We start from the raw sequence: 5,960 nt of genomic DNA, 5'->3' as shown, positions 1-5,960 counted from the left end.
AGTGACTTGTTGGAAATCATACATGTTGATACGTGTGATCCAATGAGAATTGAAGCGTGCGGTGGATATCGCTATTTTCTCATCTTCACTGACGATTTGAGTAGATATAGGTATATTTACTTAATGAAGCACAAGTCTGAAACGTTTGAAAAGTTCAAGCGATTTCAGAGTGAAGTTAAGAACCATCATAACAAGAAGATCAAATTCCTACGATCTGATCGATGAGAATTTCTGAGTTATGAGTTTGGCAATCACTTAAGACATTGTGGAATTTTTTCACAGTTGAAGCCACCTGGAACACCACAGGGTAATGGTGTGTCCGGACGTCGTAATCGAACCTTATGAGACATGGTTCGATCTGTGATGTCTCTTACCGATCTACCGTTTTCATTTTGAGGTTATGCGTTAAAGACAACTGCATTCACTTTAGATAGAACACCATCTAAGTCCGTTGAGACGACATCGTGTGAACATTGGTTTGGCAAGAAACCAAAGTTGTTGTTTCGTAATGTTCGGGGCTGCGATGCTTAAGGCTTCAGCCGGAGAAGCTCGAACCCAGAGCGGACAAACACATCTTCATAGGATACCCAAAGGTGATAGTTGGGTACACCTTCTATCTCATATCCAAGGGCAAGTTGTTTGTCGCTAAGAACGGGTCCTTTCTCGAGAAGGAGTTTCTCACGAAAGAATTGAGTGGGAGGAAGATAGAACTTGATGAGGTTGTCGAACCTTTACTTCAACCAGAGAGTGATGCAACACAGAAGGATGTTTTCTGTGGCACCTACGTCTGTTGAATAGGAAGTTAATGATAGTGATGATGAAGCTTCGGATCAAGTTGCTATTGAACCTCGTAGGTTGACAAGGATATGTACTACTCGTGAGTGGTACGGTAATCCTGTCTTAGATATCATGTTGTTGGACAACAATGAACCTACAAGCTATGGAGAAGCGATGGTGGGCCCGTATTCGGACAAATGGTTAGAAGCCATGAAATCCGAGATAGGATCCATGTATCAGAACAAAGTACGGACTTTGGTGGACTTGCCCGATGATCGGCAAACCATTGAGATAAATGGATCTTTAAGAAGAAGACGGACGTGGGCGATAATGTTACCGTCTATGAAGCTCGATTTGTGGGAAAGAGTCTTTTCAGAAGTTCAAGGAGTTGACTACGATGAGAATTTCTCACCCGTAGTGATGCTTAAGTCCGTCGGAATCATGTTAGCATTAGCTGTATTTTTTGATTATGAAATCTGACAGATGGATGTCAAAAACAAGTTTTCTTACCAGTTTTCGTAAGAAAGAGTTGTATGTGATACAATCAAAGTTTTGTCGATCCTGAGGATGCTAAAAGGTATGCTGGCTCCAGCGATCCTTCTATGGACTAGAGCAAGCATCTCGGAATCGGAATATATGTTTTGATGGAGTGATCAAAGCTTTTAGGTTTATACAATGTTTGCTAGAAACTTGTATTTACAAGAAAGTGAGTGGGAGCACTACAACATTTCTGATAAGTATATGTGGATGACATATTGTAGATCCAAAATAATGTAGAATTTCTGGAAAGCATAAACGGTTGTTTGAAGAGTGTTTTTCAAAGGAAGACCTGGATAAAGCTGCTTACAAATTGAGCATCAAGATCTATAGAGATAGATCAAGACGCCTGATGATACTTTCAAAGAACGCACACCTTGACATGTTTTTGAAGGAGTTCAAAATAGATCAGTCAAAGAAGGGGTTCTTACCTGAGTTGTAAGGTGTGAAGTTGAGTAAGACTCAAAGCTTGACCACGGCAGAAGAAAGAGGAAGGACGAAGGTCGTCCCCTATGCTCTTGTCATAGGCTCTATACGGTATGCCATGCTGAGTACCGCACCTTATGTGTGCCTTGCCACATGTCTGGCAAGAGGGTACAAAGGTGATCTAGGACTGGATCACCAGATAGCAGTCAAAATTATCCTTGGAGGAATAAGGAAATGTTTCTTGGTTATGGAGGTGATAAAGAGTTCGACATGAAGAGTTACGTCGATGCAAGCTTAACACCTATCCGGATAGCTCTGAGTAGAGATACCAGATACGTATAATGGAGCAATAATTTGGAATAGCTCCAAGTGGAACATGGTAGCAGCATCTACGATATAAAGTTTTGCGAAATACATAGGGATCTGAATATGGCAAGACCCGTTGACTACAACCTCTCTCACAAGCATAACATGATCAAACCCAGAAATCATTGAGTATTAATCACATAGTGATGTGAACTAGATTAGTGACTCTAGTAAACTCTTTGGATGTTGGTCACATGGCGATGTGACCTGTGAGTGTTAATCACATGGCGATGTGAACTAGATTATTGACTCTAGTGCAAGTGGGAGACTGTTGGAAATATGCCCTAGAGGCAATAATAAATTAGTTATTATTATATCATATTTCATTGTTCATTATAATCATTTATTATCCATGCTAGAATTGTATTGATAGGAAACTCAGATACATGTGTGGATAAATAGACAACACCATGTCCCTAGTAAGCCTCTAGTTGACTAGCTCGTTGATCAATAGATGGTTACGGTTTCCTGACCATGGACATTGGATGTCATTGATAACGGGATCACATCATTAGGAGAATGATGTGATGGACAAGACCCAATCCTAAGCCTAGCACAAGATCGTGTAGTTCGTTTGCTAAAGCTTTTCTAATGTCAAGTATCATTTCCTTAGACCATGAGATTGTGCAACTCCTGGATACCGTAGGAGTGCTTTGGGTGTGCCAAATGTCACAACGTAACTGGGTGGCTATAAAGGTACACTACAGGTATCTCCGAAAGTGTCTGTTGGGTTGGCACGAATCGAGACTGGGATTTGTCACTCCGTGTAAACGAAGAGGTATCTCTGGTCCCACTCGGTAGGACATCATAATAATGTGCACAATGTGACCAAGGAGTTGATCACGGGATGATGTGTTACGGAATGAGTAAAGAGACTTGCCGGTAACGAGATTGAACAAGGTATCGGGATACCGACGATCGAATCTCGGGAAAGTACAATACCGCTGGACAAAGGGAATTGAATACGGGATTGATTGAATCCTCGACATCGTGGTTCATCCGATGAGATCATCGTGGAACATGTGGGAGCCAACATGGGTATCCAGATCCCGCTGTTGGTTATTGGCCGGAGAGTTGTCTCGGTCATGTCTGCATGGTTCCCGAACCCGTAGGGCCTACACACTTAAGGTTCGATGACGCTAGGGTTATTAGGAAGACTTGTATGTGATTACCGAATGTTGTTCGGAGTCCCGGATGAGATCCCGGACGTCACTAGGAGTTCCAGAATGGTCCGGAGGTAAAGATTTATATATGGAAAGTTGTTGTTCGGGTTCCGGGAAAAGTTCGGTTTTTTCCGGTATTGTACCGGGAAGCTTCCAGAAGGTTCCGGAGGATTCCGGAGGTCCGGAAAATGTTCCACCACGTCCAATACAGCAGCATGGGCTGTAGGGGGCGCCCTAACCTTAATGGGCCAAGGGAACCAGCCCCCCAAGGCCCATGCGCATGGGAGAGGGGAAACCCTAAGGGGGAGGGCCTCCACTTGACTTGGGAGGCACTCCTCCCCCCTTGGCCACCGCCCCAACCCTAGATGGGATCTAAGGGGGCTGGCCCCCTCTCTCCCCACCTATAGATAGTGGAGGGGTGGGAGGGCGGCCACACACCCTTGAACCTGGCGCAGCCCCTCCCCTCCAATACCTCTCCTCCTCCGCGTGAGCTTGGCGAAGCCCTGCCGGAGAACTGCCACTCCATCACCACCACACCGTCGTGCTGCTATTGGACTCTCTTCCTCAACCTCTCCCTCCTCCTTGCTGGATCAAGGCGTGGGAGACGTCTCCGTTCCGTACGTGTGTTGAACGCGGAGGTGCCGTCCGTTCGGTGCTAGGATCATCGGTGATTTGGATCACGACGAGTACGACTCCATCAACCCCGTTCACTTGAACGCTTCCGCTTAGCGATCTACAAGGGTATGTAGATGCACTCTCCTTCCCCTCGTTGCTAGATTACACCATAGATTGATCTTGGTGATGCGTAGAAAATTTTAAATTTCTGCTACGATCCCCAACAATAACATTGTCCCTTCTCTCTTTTTCTCTCATTTTTTATTTGGGCCTTCTCTTTTTTTTTCTTTTGGCCTCTTTTCTCCCTTTTTAAAATTTTTCTTCCAGAGTCTCATCCCAACTTGTGAGGGAATCATAGTCTCCATCATCCTTTCCTCACTGGGACAATGCTCTAATAATGATGATCATTACACTTCTTTTTACTTACAACTCAAGAATTACAACTCAATAGTTAGAACAAAATATGACTCTATGTGAATGCCTCCACGGTGTACCGGGATATGCAATGAATCAAGAGTGACATGTATGGAAAAATTATGCGTGTCATAGCAAACGGAACGGTGGAAAGTTGCATGGCAATATATCTCGGAATGGCTATGGAAATGCCATAATAGGTAGGTAAGGTGGCTGTTTTGAGAAAGGTATATGGTGGGTGTATGATACCGGCGAAAAGTGCACGGTAATAGAGAGGCTAGAAAATGTGGAAGGGTGAGGGTGCGTATAATCCATGGACTCAACATTAGTCATAAACAACTCATATACTTGTTGCAAAAATCTATTAGTTATCGAAACAAAGTACTACGCGCATGCTTCTAGGGGGATAGATTGGTAGGAAAAGACCATCGCTCGTCCCCAACCGCCACTCATAAGGAAGGTAATCAATAAATAAATCATGCTCCAGCTTCATCACATAACGGTTCACCATACGTGCATGCTACAGGAATCACAAACTCCAACACAATTATTTCTCAAATTCACAACTACTCAACTAGCATGACTCTAATATCACCATCTCTATATCTGAAAACAATTATCAAGTATCAAACTTCTCATAGTATTCAATGCACTTATATGAAAGTTTTTATTATTCCTAAAAGCAAATTACCATGCTGTTCTAAAGGACTCTCAAAATAATATAAGTGAAGCATGAGAGATCAATTATTTCTATAAAATAAAACCACCACCGTGCTCTAAAAGATATAAGTGAAGCACTAGAGCAAAAACTATATAGCTCAAAAGATATAAGAGAAGCACATAGAGTATTCTAATAAATTCCAATTCATGTGTGTCTCTCTCAAAAGTGGTGTACAGAAAGGATGATTGTGGTAAACTAAAAAGCAAAGACTCAAATCATACAAGACGCTCCAAGCAAAACACATATCATGCGGTGAATAAAAATATAGCTCCAAGTAAAGATACTGATGAATGAAGACAAAAGAGGGGATGCCTTCCGGGGCATACCCAAGCTTAGGCTTTTTGGTGTCCTTGGATTTTACCTTTGGGTGCCTTGGGCATCCCCAAGCTTAGGCTCTTGCCACTCCTTGTTCCATAATCCATCAAATATTTACCCAAAACTTGAAAACTTCACAACACAAAACTTAACAGAAAATCTCGGGAGCTCCGTTAGCGAAAGAAAACAAAACACCACTTCAAGGTACTGTAATGAACTAATTATTTATTTATATTGGTGTTAAACCTACTGTATTCCAACTTTTCTATGGTTTATAAACTCCATTACTAGCCATAGATTCATCAAAATAAGCAAACAACACACGAAAAACAGATTCTGTCAAAAACAGAACAGTCTATAGTAATCTGTATCAAACGCATACTTATGGAACCCCAAAAGTTCTAAAATAAATTGCTGGACGTGAGGAATTTATATATTAATCATATTCAAAAATAATTAACTAAATAGCACTGTCCAATAAAAAATGGCAGCAATTCTGTGAGCGCTAAAGTTTCTGTTTTTTACAGCAAGATCAAAAAGACTTTCCCCAAGTCTTCCCAACGGTTCTACTTGGCACAAACACTAATTAAACACAAAAACAACCAAAACAGAGGCTATATAATTAT

The sequence above is a fragment of the Triticum urartu genome, chromosome 3A (genome assembly GCF_056163025.1).
Source record: "Triticum urartu cultivar PI428250 chromosome 3A, HENAU_Tu73, whole genome shotgun sequence".
Taxonomy (NCBI): Eukaryota; Viridiplantae; Streptophyta; class Magnoliopsida; order Poales; family Poaceae; genus Triticum; species Triticum urartu.
This window is presented reverse-complemented; position numbering follows the sequence as displayed.